This window comes from Giraffa tippelskirchi, chromosome X (genome assembly GCF_054371585.1).
Source record: "Giraffa tippelskirchi isolate mGirTip1 chromosome X, T2T-mGirTip1v1.2.pri, whole genome shotgun sequence".
Lineage (NCBI taxonomy): Eukaryota > Metazoa > Chordata > Mammalia > Artiodactyla > Giraffidae > Giraffa > Giraffa tippelskirchi.
The window spans coordinates 21,534,350-21,549,369 of record NC_137289.1 but is presented as its reverse complement, the minus strand read 5'-3'; the positions used below and the strand labels follow the sequence as shown (position 1 = coordinate 21,549,369).

At 46.8% G+C, this 15,020-nt stretch overlaps 1 long non-coding RNA gene across 1 annotated transcript in view; it reads right to left on the bottom strand.

Moving 5' to 3' along the window:
• The window catches only part of LOC145536975 (uncharacterized), a 411,144-nt gene that overhangs the window by 26,500 nt on the left and 369,624 nt on the right, over nt 1–15,020 (bottom strand). Inside the window, exons 161-167 of the long non-coding RNA XR_014076109.1 lie at nt 14,673–14,983; nt 12,363–12,673; nt 10,053–10,363; nt 7,743–8,053; nt 5,433–5,743; nt 3,123–3,433; nt 813–1,123 (exon numbers count right to left, since the gene is read on the bottom strand). This is a non-coding gene — a long non-coding RNA (uncharacterized LOC145536975). The remainder of the gene's footprint in view (nt 1–812; nt 1,124–3,122; nt 3,434–5,432; nt 5,744–7,742; nt 8,054–10,052; nt 10,364–12,362; nt 12,674–14,672; nt 14,984–15,020) is intronic.

Below are 15,020 nucleotides of genomic sequence, written 5' to 3'. Positions count from 1 at the left end.
TTCCAACTCTCACATCCATGCATGCCTGCCAGAAAAACCATTGCTTTGACCCGACGGACCTTTGTTGGCAAAGAAATGTCTCTGTTTTTTAATATGCTGTCTAGGTTGCTCATAGCTTTACTTCCAAGGAGCAAGCGTCTTTTAATTTCATGGCTGCAGTCACCATCTGCAGTGATTTTGGAGTCCCCCCAAATAAAGTAAAGTACAGCAGTTTGCTTTCCATCTTAAAGCACAGGAAGGAAATAATGCTATCCTCCCTGGCAGGCTGCAGTCCATAGCGTCGCACAGAGTCTGACATGACTCAAGAGACTTAGCACACACCAACCCCAAAGCCAGGTCTTTGCCCCGCTCCCCTGCAAGAACTGAGATAACATCAGCGTCAGGTCAGGACAAAGGTATTGACCCTGGGCTTTAGAGTGAACCTGCAAAGACACAGAAGTTCGCAGCTGGTGGGTGGGTTCAGACAATGTAGGCCTTCCACTACATTTGTGATTTTCATCCACTTGAGCATCTGCAGGCTCCTAGAAAATATTCTGACTCAAACCAGCAAGTCAGTGTATTCCCATTCCTTCCATACAGGTCCTTCTCGCTCCAAGCCATGGTACTTTATTTAGACTTTTGGTCACCCTCAACTTCGTCAATGGCATCACCTATTTAAGGTACTTGGCATTAGGCCAGTCCATTGCACTCTGTCACTCCTGTCACAATGGGCCCAGGCCCTACAAAGGGCAGATTCACAAGACAAGTGCCCCCATTTTCAGTGCTTGGCTCTAAGGCCCACCACAATGTTAGGAAACTGAGGCCCCGCTTACCTCCTTCCTGTGACTGGACTTCCTGGCAGCAGCTGGAGGGCTCCGTGGTCCTGGGCCCTCACTGATCAGACACTAAGCCTAGAACCTGACTGTCCACCGATCCTGCCAGATCACACAGAAAAGGTTGAGGGCCAGGCTTGAGTTCAGGTTCTGTTGTTCCTAAGTTGATCTGACCGGCCTCCACTGCTAGGCCTCGCAAGGAAGAGCAGCTCACAGCTTTGGCCTGATCAAACTGTTTCCGCACGATGGCAGTGCTGTCCCAGAAGAGAGACATCTTGTTTCAACCATTCTTCTGCCTCTGCCCTTTGAACCTGAAAAAGACACCATAAACAGACAGACACCAGGAAATATGGCTGACTTGTATTTGACTCAATTCAGAGAAACCTGGTTATATTTCTACATTTTCTTTTTGGTTTCCATTGGACAAAGGTACCCAACTTTATCACTCATCTTCTGTTTTCCAGATTTCAATTTTTACTTGATCCCTTCTTTTTTTTTTTTTTATCTCCAGCATTTTTTCAAACTATCAAACTGTTTGGAGGCATCAAGTGGCAAACCTCTGGCATCCATGCGTAAGACACAAAAGAAATTGACTATACCTAAGGACTTGCCAAACCTAGGCAACAGGCCACATGTTTATTATCTTGTCTCACTCAGATGGTAAAGCATCCGCCTGCAATGCAAGAGACCCAGGTTTGATCCACGGGTCAGGAAGATTCCCTGGAAAAGGTCCTGGCTATGCACTCCAGTATTCTGGCCTGGAGAATTCAATGGACAAGAGGAGCCTGGTGGGTCTAAAGAGTCCGTGGGGTCCAAAGAGTCAGGCACAACTGAGGGAATAACACACACACTTCCCAAATTTGCTGGAGTCTTCATATTCTAGGCTTTGTGTGTTGAGTTGAAGAAGCCATTTGGTGAAGCTCTAGGATGACCCAGATACTTCTCATGACTGAATGCAGACAATGCCCTACTTGTAATCATACACTCTTACATGGCTATCAATTCCAATCAGATGGCACACGTGACTTTGTCTCATACTATCATCATATATAATTGGAAAAAAACAAGTATTTTCCATCTCATAAATGGCCTTAGCTAGAGTGCAGTTCAGTAGCTCAGTCGTGTCCAACTCTTTGCAACCCCACGGACTGCAGCACGCCAGGCTTTCCTTTCCATCACCAACTCCCAGAGCTTGCTCCAACTCATGTCCGTGGAGTCAGTGATGCCATCCACCCATCTCATCCTCTGTCATCCCCTTCTCTTCCCACTTTCAGTCTTTCCCGCTATCAAGGTCTTGTCAAGTGAGTCAGTTCTTCGTATCAGACGACCAAAATATAGGAGTTTCAGCTTCAGCATCAGTCCCTCCAATGTATATTCGGGGTAGATTTCCTTTAGGATGGACTGGTTGGATCTCTGTGCAGTCCAAGGGACTCTCAAGAGTCTCCTGCCACACCACAGCTCAAAAGCATCAATGCTTTGATGCTCACCTGTCCTTATATTCCAACTCTCACATCCATGCATGCCTGCCAGAAAAACCATTGCTTTGACCAGACGGACCTTTGTTGGCAAAGAAATGTCTCTGTTTTTTAATATGCTGTCTAGGTTGCTCATAGCTTTACTTCCAAGGAGCAAGCGTCTTTTAATTTCATGGCTGCAGTCACCATCTGCAGTGATTTTGGAGTCCCCCCAAATAAAGTAAAGTACAGCAGTTTGCTTTCCATCTTAAAGCACAGGAAGGAAATAATGCTATCCTCCCTGGCAGGCTGCAGTCCATAGCGTCGCACAGAGTCTGACATGACTCAAGAGACTTAGCACACACCAACCCCAAAGCCAGGTCTTTGCCCCGCTCCCCTGCAAGAACTGAGATAACATCAGCGTCAGGTCAGGACAAAGGTATTGACCCTGGGCTTTAGAGTGAACCTGCAAAGACACAGAAGTTCGCAGCTGGTGGGTGGGTTCAGACAATGTAGGCCTTCCACTACATTTGTGATTTTCATCCACTTGAGCATCTGCAGGCTCCTAGAAAATATTCTGACTCAAACCAGCAAGTCAGTGTATTCCCATTCCTTCCATACAGGTCCTTCTTGCTCCAAGCCATGGTACTTTATTTAGACTTTTGGTCACCCTCAACTTCGTCAATGGCATCACCTATTTAAGGTACTTGGCATTAGGCCAGTCCATTGCACTCTGTCACTCCTGTCACAATGGGCCCAGGCCCTACAAAGGGCAGATTCACAAGACAAGTGCCCCCATTTTCAGTGCTTGGCTCTAAGGCCCACCACAATGTTAGGAAACTGAGGCCCCGCTTACCTCCTTCCTGTGACTGGACTTCCTGGCAGCAGCTGGAGGGCTCCGTGGTCCTGGGCCCTCACTGATCAGACACTAAGCCTAGAACCTGACTGTCCACCGATCCTGCCAGATCACACAGAAAAGGTTGAGGGCCAGGCTTGAGTTCAGGTTCTGTTGTTCCTAAGTTGATCTGACCGGCCTCCACTGCTAGGCCTCGCAAGGAAGAGCAGCTCACAGCTTTGGCCTGATCAAACTGTTTCCGCACGATGGCAGTGCTGTCCCAGAAGAGAGACATCTTGTTTCAACCATTCTTCTGCCTCTGCCCTTTGAACCTGAAAAAGACACCATAAACAGACAGACACCAGGAAATATGGCTGACTTGTATTTGACTCAATTCAGAGAAACCTGGTTATATTTCTACATTTTCTTTTTGGTTTCCATTGGACAAAGGTACCCAACTTTATCACTCATCTTCTGTTTTCCAGATTTCAATTTTTACTTGATCCCTTCTTTTTTTTTTTTTTATCTCCAGCATTTTTTCAAACTATCAAACTGTTTGGAGGCATCAAGTGGCAAACCTCTGGCATCCATGCGTAAGACACAAAAGAAATTGACTATACCTAAGGACTTGCCAAACCTAGGCAACAGGCCACATGTTTATTATCTTGTCTCACTCAGATGGTAAAGCATCCGCCTGCAATGCAAGAGACCCAGGTTTGATCCACGGGTCAGGAAGATTCCCTGGAAAAGGTCCTGGCTATGCACTCCAGTATTCTGGCCTGGAGAATTCAATGGACAAGAGGAGCCTGGTGGGTCTAAAGAGTCCGTGGGGTCCAAAGAGTCAGGCACAACTGAGGGAATAACACACACACTTCCCAAATTTGCTGGAGTCTTCATATTCTAGGCTTTGTGTGTTGAGTTGAAGAAGCCATTTGGTGAAGCTCTAGGATGACCCAGATACTTCTCATGACTGAATGCAGACAATGCCCTACTTGTAATCATACACTCTTACATGGCTATCAATTCCAATCAGATGGCACACGTGACTTTGTCTCATACTATCATCATATATAATTGGAAAAAAACAAGTATTTTCCATCTCATAAATGGCCTTAGCTAGAGTGCAGTTCAGTAGCTCAGTCGTGTCCAACTCTTTGCAACCCCACGGACTGCAGCACGCCAGGCTTTCCTTTCCATCACCAACTCCCAGAGCTTGCTCCAACTCATGTCCGTGGAGTCAGTGATGCCATCCACCCATCTCATCCTCTGTCATCCCCTTCTCTTCCCACTTTCAGTCTTTCCCGCTATCAAGGTCTTGTCAAGTGAGTCAGTTCTTCGTATCAGACGACCAAAATATAGGAGTTTCAGCTTCAGCATCAGTCCCTCCAATGTATATTCGGGGTAGATTTCCTTTAGGATGGACTGGTTGGATCTCTGTGCAGTCCAAGGGACTCTCAAGAGTCTCCTGCCACACCACAGCTCAAAAGCATCAATGCTTTGATGCTCACCTGTCCTTATATTCCAACTCTCACATCCATGCATGCCTGCCAGAAAAACCATTGCTTTGACCAGACGGACCTTTGTTGGCAAAGAAATGTCTCTGTTTTTTAATATGCTGTCTAGGTTGCTCATAGCTTTACTTCCAAGGAGCAAGCGTCTTTTAATTTCATGGCTGCAGTCACCATCTGCAGTGATTTTGGAGTCCCCCAAAATAAAGTAAAGTACAGCAGTTTGCTTTCCATCTTAAAGCACAGGAAGGAAATAATGCTATCCTCCCTGGCAGGCTGCAGTCCATAGCGTCGCACAGAGTCTGACATGACTCAAGAGACTTAGCACACACCAACCCCAAAGCCAGGTCTTTGCCCCGCTCCCCTGCAAGAACTGAGATAACATCAGCGTCAGGTCAGGACAAAGGTATTGACCCTGGGCTTTAGAGTGAACCTGCAAAGACACAGAAGTTCGCAGCTGGTGGGTGGGTTCAGACAATGTAGGCCTTCCACTACATTTGTGATTTTCATCCACTTGAGCATCTGCAGGCTCCTAGAAAATATTCTGACTCAAACCAGCAAGTCAGTGTATTCCCATTCCTTCCATACAGGTCCTTCTTGCTCCAAGCCATGGTACTTTATTTAGACTTTTGGTCACCCTCAACTTCGTCAATGGCATCACCTATTTAAGGTACTTGGCATTAGGCCAGTCCATTGCACTCTGTCACTCCTGTCACAATGGGCCCAGGCCCTACAAAGGGCAGATTCACAAGACAAGTGCCCCCATTTTCAGTGCTTGGCTCTAAGGCCCACCACAATGTTAGGAAACTGAGGCCCCGCTTACCTCCTTCCTGTGACTGGACTTCCTGGCAGCAGCTGGAGGGCTCCGTGGTCCTGGGCCCTCACTGATCAGACACTAAGCCTAGAACCTGACTGTCCACCGATCCTGCCAGATCACACAGAAAAGGTTGAGGGCCAGGCTTGAGTTCAGGTTCTGTTGTTCCTAAGTTGATCTGACCGGCCTCCACTGCTAGGCCTCGCAAGGAAGAGCAGCTCACAGCTTTGGCCTGATCAAACTGTTTCCGCACGATGGCAGTGCTGTCCCAGAAGAGAGACATCTTGTTTCAACCATTCTTCTGCCTCTGCCCTTTGAACCTGAAAAAGACACCATAAACAGACAGACACCAGGAAATATGGCTGACTTGTATTTGACTCAATTCAGAGAAACCTGGTTATATTTCTACATTTTCTTTTTGGTTTCCATTGGACAAAGGTACCCAACTTTATCACTCATCTTCTGTTTTCCAGATTTCAATTTTTACTTGATCCCTTCTTTTTTTTTTTTTTATCTCCAGCATTTTTTCAAACTATCAAACTGTTTGGAGGCATCAAGTGGCAAACCTCTGGCATCCATGCGTAAGACACAAAAGAAATTGACTATACCTAAGGACTTGCCAAACCTAGGCAACAGGCCACATGTTTATTATCTTGTCTCACTCAGATGGTAAAGCATCCGCCTGCAATGCAAGAGACCCAGGTTTGATCCACGGGTCAGGAAGATTCCCTGGAAAAGGTCCTGGCTATGCACTCCAGTATTCTGGCCTGGAGAATTCAATGGACAAGAGGAGCCTGGTGGTTCTAAAGAGTCCGTGGGGTCCAAAGAGTCAGGCACAACTGAGGGAATAACACACACACTTCCCAAATTTGCTGGAGTCTTCATATTCTAGGCTTTGTGTGTTGAGTTGAAGAAGCCATTTGGTGAAGCTCTAGGATGACCCAGATACTTCTCATGACTGAATGCAGACAATGCCCTACTTGTAATCATACACTCTTACATGGCTATCAATTCCAATCAGATGGCACACGTGACTTTGTCTCATACTATCATCATATATAATTGGAAAAAAACAAGTATTTTCCATCTCATAAATGGCCTTAGCTAGAGTGCAGTTCAGTAGCTCAGTCGTGTCCAACTCTTTGCAACCCCACGGACTGCAGCACGCCAGGCTTTCCTTTCCATCACCAACTCCCAGAGCTTGCTCCAACTCATGTCCGTGGAGTCAGTGATGCCATCCACCCATCTCATCCTCTGTCATCCCCTTCTCTTCCCACTTTCAGTCTTTCCCGCTATCAAGGTCTTGTCAAGTGAGTCAGTTCTTCGTATCAGACGACCAAAATATAGGAGTTTCAGCTTCAGCATCAGTCCCTCCAATGTATATTCGGGGTAGATTTCCTTTAGGATGGACTGGTTGGATCTCTGTGCAGTCCAAGGGACTCTCAAGAGTCTCCTGCCACACCACAGCTCAAAAGCATCAATGCTTTGATGCTCACCTGTCCTTATATTCCAACTCTCACATCCATGCATGCCTGCCAGAAAAACCATTGCTTTGACCCGACGGACCTTTGTTGGCAAAGAAATGTCTCTGTTTTTTAATATGCTGTCTAGGTTGCTCATAGCTTTACTTCCAAGGAGCAAGCGTCTTTTAATTTCATGGCTGCAGTCACCATCTGCAGTGATTTTGGAGTCCCCCAAAATAAAGTAAAGTACAGCAGTTTGCTTTCCATCTTAAAGCACAGGAAGGAAATAATGCTATCCTCCCTGGCAGGCTGCAGTCCATAGCGTCGCACAGAGTCTGACATGACTCAAGAGACTTAGCACACACCAACCCCAAAGCCAGGTCTTTGCCCCGCTCCCCTGCAAGAACTGAGATAACATCAGCGTCAGGTCAGGACAAAGGTATTGACCCTGGGCTTTAGAGTGAACCTGCAAAGACACAGAAGTTCGCAGCTGGTGGGTGGGTTCAGACAATGTAGGCCTTCCACTACATTTGTGATTTTCATCCACTTGAGCATCTGCAGGCTCCTAGAAAATATTCTGACTCAAACCAGCAAGTCAGTGTATTCCCATTCCTTCCATACAGGTCCTTCTCGCTCCAAGCCATGGTACTTTATTTAGACTTTTGGTCACCCTCAACTTCGTCAATGGCATCACCTATTTAAGGTACTTGGCATTAGGCCAGTCCATTGCACTCTGTCACTCCTGTCACAATGGGCCCAGGCCCTACAAAGGGCAGATTCACAAGACAAGTGCCCCCATTTTCAGTGCTTGGCTCTAAGGCCCACCACAATGTTAGGAAACTGAGGCCCCGCTTACCTCCTTCCTGTGACTGGACTTCCTGGCAGCAGCTGGAGGGCTCCGTGGTCCTGGGCCCTCACTGATCAGACACTAAGCCTAGAACCTGACTGTCCACCGATCCTGCCAGATCACACAGAAAAGGTTGAGGGCCAGGCTTGAGTTCAGGTTCTGTTGTTCCTAAGTTGATCTGACCGGCCTCCACTGCTAGGCCTCGCAAGGAAGAGCAGCTCACAGCTTTGGCCTGATCAAACTGTTTCCGCACGATGGCAGTGCTGTCCCAGAAGAGAGACATCTTGTTTCAACCATTCTTCTGCCTCTGCCCTTTGAACCTGAAAAAGACACCATAAACAGACAGACACCAGGAAATATGGCTGACTTGTATTTGACTCAATTCAGAGAAACCTGGTTATATTTCTACATTTTCTTTTTGGTTTCCATTGGACAAAGGTACCCAACTTTATCACTCATCTTCTGTTTTCCAGATTTCAATTTTTACTTGATCCCTTCTTTTTTTTTTTTTTATCTCCAGCATTTTTTCAAACTATCAAACTGTTTGGAGGCATCAAGTGGCAAACCTCTGGCATCCATGCGTAAGACACAAAAGAAATTGACTATACCTAAGGACTTGCCAAACCTAGGCAACAGGCCACATGTTTATTATCTTGTCTCACTCAGATGGTAAAGCATCCGCCTGCAATGCAAGAGACCCAGGTTTGATCCACGGGTCAGGAAGATTCCCTGGAAAAGGTCCTGGCTATGCACTCCAGTATTCTGGCCTGGAGAATTCAATGGACAAGAGGAGCCTGGTGGGTCTAAAGAGTCCGTGGGGTCCAAAGAGTCAGGCACAACTGAGGGAATAACACACACACTTCCCAAATTTGCTGGAGTCTTCATATTCTAGGCTTTGTGTGTTGAGTTGAAGAAGCCATTTGGTGAAGCTCTAGGATGACCCAGATACTTCTCATGACTGAATGCAGACAATGCCCTACTTGTAATCATACACTCTTACATGGCTATCAATTCCAATCAGATGGCACACGTGACTTTGTCTCATACTATCATCATATATAATTGGAAAAAAACAAGTATTTTCCATCTCATAAATGGCCTTAGCTAGAGTGCAGTTCAGTAGCTCAGTCGTGTCCAACTCTTTGCAACCCCACGGACTGCAGCACGCCAGGCTTTCCTTTCCATCACCAACTCCCAGAGCTTGCTCCAACTCATGTCCGTGGAGTCAGTGATGCCATCCACCCATCTCATCCTCTGTCATCCCCTTCTCTTCCCACTTTCAGTCTTTCCCGCTATCAAGGTCTTGTCAAGTGAGTCAGTTCTTCGTATCAGACGACCAAAATATAGGAGTTTCAGCTTCAGCATCAGTCCCTCCAATGTATATTCGGGGTAGATTTCCTTTAGGATGGACTGGTTGGATCTCTGTGCAGTCCAAGGGACTCTCAAGAGTCTCCTGCCACACCACAGCTCAAAAGCATCAATGCTTTGATGCTCACCTGTCCTTATATTCCAACTCTCACATCCATGCATGCCTGCCAGAAAAACCATTGCTTTGACCAGACGGACCTTTGTTGGCAAAGAAATGTCTCTGTTTTTTAATATGCTGTCTAGGTTGCTCATAGCTTTACTTCCAAGGAGCAAGCGTCTTTTAATTTCATGGCTGCAGTCACCATCTGCAGTGATTTTGGAGTCCCCCCAAATAAAGTAAAGTACAGCAGTTTGCTTTCCATCTTAAAGCACAGGAAGGAAATAATGCTATCCTCCCTGGCAGGCTGCAGTCCATAGCGTCGCACAGAGTCTGACATGACTCAAGAGACTTAGCACACACCAACCCCAAAGCCAGGTCTTTGCCCCGCTCCCCTGCAAGAACTGAGATAACATCAGCGTCAGGTCAGGACAAAGGTATTCACCCTGGGCTTTAGAGTGAACCTGCAAAGACACAGAAGTTCGCAGCTGGTGGGTGGGTTCAGACAATGTAGGCCTTCCACTACATTTGTGATTTTCATCCACTTGAGCATCTGCAGGCTCCTAGAAAATATTCTGACTCAAACCAGCAAGTCAGTGTATTCCCATTCCTTCCATACAGGTCCTTCTTGCTCCAAGCCATGGTACTTTATTTAGACTTTTGGTCACCCTCAACTTCGTCAATGGCATCACCTATTTAAGGTACTTGGCATTAGGCCAGTCCATTGCACTCTGTCACTCCTGTCACAATGGGCCCAGGCCCTACAAAGGGCAGATTCACAAGACAAGTGCCCCCATTTTCAGTGCTTGGCTCTAAGGCCCACCACAATGTTAGGAAACTGAGGCCCCGCTTACCTCCTTCCTGTGACTGGACTTCCTGGCAGCAGCTGGAGGGCTCCGTGGTCCTGGGCCCTCACTGATCAGACACTAAGCCTAGAACCTGACTGTCCACCGATCCTGCCAGATCACACAGAAAAGGTTGAGGGCCAGGCTTGAGTTCAGGTTCTGTTGTTCCTAAGTTGATCTGACCGGCCTCCACTGCTAGGCCTCGCAAGGAAGAGCAGCTCACAGCTTTGGCCTGATCAAACTGTTTCCGCACGATGGCAGTGCTGTCCCAGAAGAGAGACATCTTGTTTCAACCATTCTTCTGCCTCTGCCCTTTGAACCTGAAAAAGACACCATAAACAGACAGACACCAGGAAATATGGCTGACTTGTATTTGACTCAATTCAGAGAAACCTGGTTATATTTCTACATTTTCTTTTTGGTTTCCATTGGACAAAGGTACCCAACTTTATCACTCATCTTCTGTTTTCCAGATTTCAATTTTTACTTGATCCCTTCTTTTTTTTTTTTTTATCTCCAGCATTTTTTCAAACTATCAAACTGTTTGGAGGCATCAAGTGGCAAACCTCTGGCATCCATGCGTAAGACACAAAAGAAATTGACTATACCTAAGGACTTGCCAAACCTAGGCAACAGGCCACATGTTTATTATCTTGTCTCACTCAGATGGTAAAGCATCCGCCTGCAATGCAAGAGACCCAGGTTTGATCCACGGGTCAGGAAGATTCCCTGGAAAAGGTCCTGGCTATGCACTCCAGTATTCTGGCCTGGAGAATTCAATGGACAAGAGGAGCCTGGTGGGTCTAAAGAGTCCGTGGGGTCCAAAGAGTCAGGCACAACTGAGGGAATAACACACACACTTCCCAAATTTGCTGGAGTCTTCATATTCTAGGCTTTGTGTGTTGAGTTGAAGAAGCCATTTGGTGAAGCTCTAGGATGACCCAGATACTTCTCATGACTGAATGCAGACAATGCCCTACTTGTAATCATACACTCTTACATGGCTATCAATTCCAATCAGATGGCACACGTGACTTTGTCTCATACTATCATCATATATAATTGGAAAAAAACAAGTATTTTCCATCTCATAAATGGCCTTAGCTAGAGTGCAGTTCAGTAGCTCAGTCGTGTCCAACTCTTTGCAACCCCACGGACTGCAGCACGCCAGGCTTTCCTTTCCATCACCAACTCCCAGAGCTTGCTCCAACTCATGTCCGTGGAGTCAGTGATGCCATCCACCCATCTCATCCTCTGTCATCCCCTTCTCTTCCCACTTTCAGTCTTTCCCGCTATCAAGGTCTTGTCAAGTGAGTCAGTTCTTCGTATCAGACGACCAAAATATAGGAGTTTCAGCTTCAGCATCAGTCCCTCCAATGTATATTCGGGGTAGATTTCCTTTAGGATGGACTGGTTGGATCTCTGTGCAGTCCAAGGGACTCTCAAGAGTCTCCTGCCACACCACAGCTCAAAAGCATCAATGCTTTGATGCTCACCTGTCCTTATATTCCAACTCTCACATCCATGCATGCCTGCCAGAAAAACCATTGCTTTGACCAGACGGACCTTTGTTGGCAAAGAAATGTCTCTGTTTTTTAATATGCTGTCTAGGTTGCTCATAGCTTTACTTCCATGGAGCAAGCGTCTTTTAATTTCATGGCTGCAGTCACCATCTGCAGTGATTTTGGAGTCCCCCAAAATAAAGTAAAGTACAGCAGTTTGCTTTCCATCTTAAAGCACAGGAAGGAAATAATGCTATCCTCCCTGGCAGGCTGCAGTCCATAGCGTCGCACAGAGTCTGACATGACTCAAGAGACTTAGCACACACCAACCCCAAAGCCAGGTCTTTGCCCCGCTCCCCTGCAAGAACTGAGATAACATCAGCGTCAGGTCAGGACAAAGGTATTGACCCTGGGCTTTAGAGTGAACCTGCAAAGACACAGAAGTTCGCAGCTGGTGGGTGGGTTCAGACAATGTAGGCCTTCCACTACATTTGTGATTTTCATCCACTTGAGCATCTGCAGGCTCCTAGAAAATATTCTGACTCAAACCAGCAAGTCAGTGTATTCCCATTCCTTCCATACAGGTCCTTCTTGCTCCAAGCCATGGTACTTTATTTAGACTTTTGGTCACCCTCAACTTCGTCAATGGCATCACCTATTTAAGGTACTTGGCATTAGGCCAGTCCATTGCACTCTGTCACTCCTGTCACAATGGGCCCAGGCCCTACAAAGGGCAGATTCACAAGACAAGTGCCCCCATTTTCAGTGCTTGGCTCTAAGGCCCACCACAATGTTAGGAAACTGAGGCCCCGCTTACCTCCTTCCTGTGACTGGACTTCCTGGCAGCAGCTGGAGGGCTCCGTGGTCCTGGGCCCTCACTGATCAGACACTAAGCCTAGAACCTGACTGTCCACCGATCCTGCCAGATCACACAGAAAAGGTTGAGGGCCAGGCTTGAGTTCAGGTTCTGTTGTTCCTAAGTTGATCTGACCGGCCTCCACTGCTAGGCCTCGCAAGGAAGAGCAGCTCACAGCTTTGGCCTGATCAAACTGTTTCCGCACGATGGCAGTGCTGTCCCAGAAGAGAGACATCTTGTTTCAACCATTCTTCTGCCTCTGCCCTTTGAACCTGAAAAAGACACCATAAACAGACAGACACCAGGAAATATGGCTGACTTGTATTTGACTCAATTCAGAGAAACCTGGTTATATTTCTACATTTTCTTTTTGGTTTCCATTGGACAAAGGTACCCAACTTTATCACTCATCTTCTGTTTTCCAGATTTCAATTTTTACTTGATCCCTTCTTTTTTTTTTTTTTATCTCCAGCATTTTTTCAAACTATCAAACTGTTTGGAGGCATCAAGTGGCAAACCTCTGGCATCCATGCGTAAGACACAAAAGAAATTGACTATACCTAAGGACTTGCCAAACCTAGGCAACAGGCCACATGTTTATTATCTTGTCTCACTCAGATGGTAAAGCATCCGCCTGCAATGCAAGAGACCCAGGTTTGATCCACGGGTCAGGAAGATTCCCTGGAAAAGGTCCTGGCTATGCACTCCAGTATTCTGGCCTGGAGAATTCAATGGACAAGAGGAGCCTGGTGGTTCTAAAGAGTCCGTGGGGTCCAAAGAGTCAGGCACAACTGAGGGAATAACACACACACTTCCCAAATTTGCTGGAGTCTTCATATTCTAGGCTTTGTGTGTTGAGTTGAAGAAGCCATTTGGTGAAGCTCTAGGATGACCCAGATACTTCTCATGACTGAATGCAGACAATGCCCTACTTGTAATCATACACTCTTACATGGCTATCAATTCCAATCAGATGGCACACGTGACTTTGTCTCATACTATCATCATATATAATTGGAAAAAAACAAGTATTTTCCATCTCATAAATGGCCTTAGCTAGAGTGCAGTTCAGTAGCTCAGTCGTGTCCAACTCTTTGCAACCCCACGGACTGCAGCACGCCAGGCTTTCCTTTCCATCACCAACTCCCAGAGCTTGCTCCAACTCATGTCCGTGGAGTCAGTGATGCCATCCACCCATCTCATCCTCTGTCATCCCCTTCTCTTCCCACTTTCAGTCTTTCCCGCTATCAAGGTCTTGTCAAGTGAGTCAGTTCTTCGTATCAGACGACCAAAATATAGGAGTTTCAGCTTCAGCATCAGTCCCTCCAATGTATATTCGGGGTAGATTTCCTTTAGGATGGACTGGTTGGATCTCTGTGCAGTCCAAGGGACTCTCAAGAGTCTCCTGCCACACCACAGCTCAAAAGCATCAATGCTTTGATGCTCACCTGTCCTTATATTCCAACTCTCACATCCATGCATGCCTGCCAGAAAAACCATTGCTTTGACCCGACGGACCTTTGTTGGCAAAGAAATGTCTCTGTTTTTTAATATGCTGTCTAGGTTGCTCATAGCTTTACTTCCAAGGAGCAAGCGTCTTTTAATTTCATGGCTGCAGTCACCATCTGCAGTGATTTTGGAGTCCCCCAAAATAAAGTAAAGTACAGCAGTTTGCTTTCCATCTTAAAGCACAGGAAGGAAATAATGCTATCCTCCCTGGCAGGCTGCAGTCCATAGCGTCGCACAGAGTCTGACATGACTCAAGAGACTTAGCACACACCAACCCCAAAGCCAGGTCTTTGCCCCGCTCCCCTGCAAGAACTGAGATAACATCAGCGTCAGGTCAGGACAAAGGTATTGACCCTGGGCTTTAGAGTGAACCTGCAAAGACACAGAAGTTCGCAGCTGGTGGGTGGGTTCAGACAATGTAGGCCTTCCACTACATTTGTGATTTTCATCCACTTGAGCATCTGCAGGCTCCTAGAAAATATTCTGACTCAAACCAGCAAGTCAGTGTATTCCCATTCCTTCCATACAGGTCCTTCTCGCTCCAAGCCATGGTACTTTATTTAGACTTTTGGTCACCCTCAACTTCGTCAATGGCATCACCTATTTAAGGTACTTGGCATTAGGCCAGTCCATTGCACTCTGTCACTCCTGTCACAATGGGCCCAGGCCCTACAAAGGGCAGATTCACAAGACAAGTGCCCCCATTTTCAGTGCTTGGCTCTAAGGCCCACCACAATGTTAGGAAACTGAGGCCCCGCTTACCTCCTTCCTGTGACTGGACTTCCTGGCAGCAGCTGGAGGGCTCCGTGGTCCTGGGCCCTCACTGATCAGACACTAAGCCTAGAACCTGACTGTCCACCGATCCTGCCAGATCACACAGAAAAGGTTGAGGGCCAGGCTTGAGTTCAGGTTCTGTTGTTCCTAAGTTGATCTGACCGGCCTCCACTGCTAGGCCTCGCAAGGAAGAGCAGCTCACAGCTTTGGCCTGATCAAACTGTTTCCGCACGATGGCAGTGCTGTCCCAGAAGAGAGACATCTTGTTTCAACCATTCTTCTGCCTCTGCCCTTTGAACCTGAAAAAGACACCATAAACAGACAGACACCAGGAAA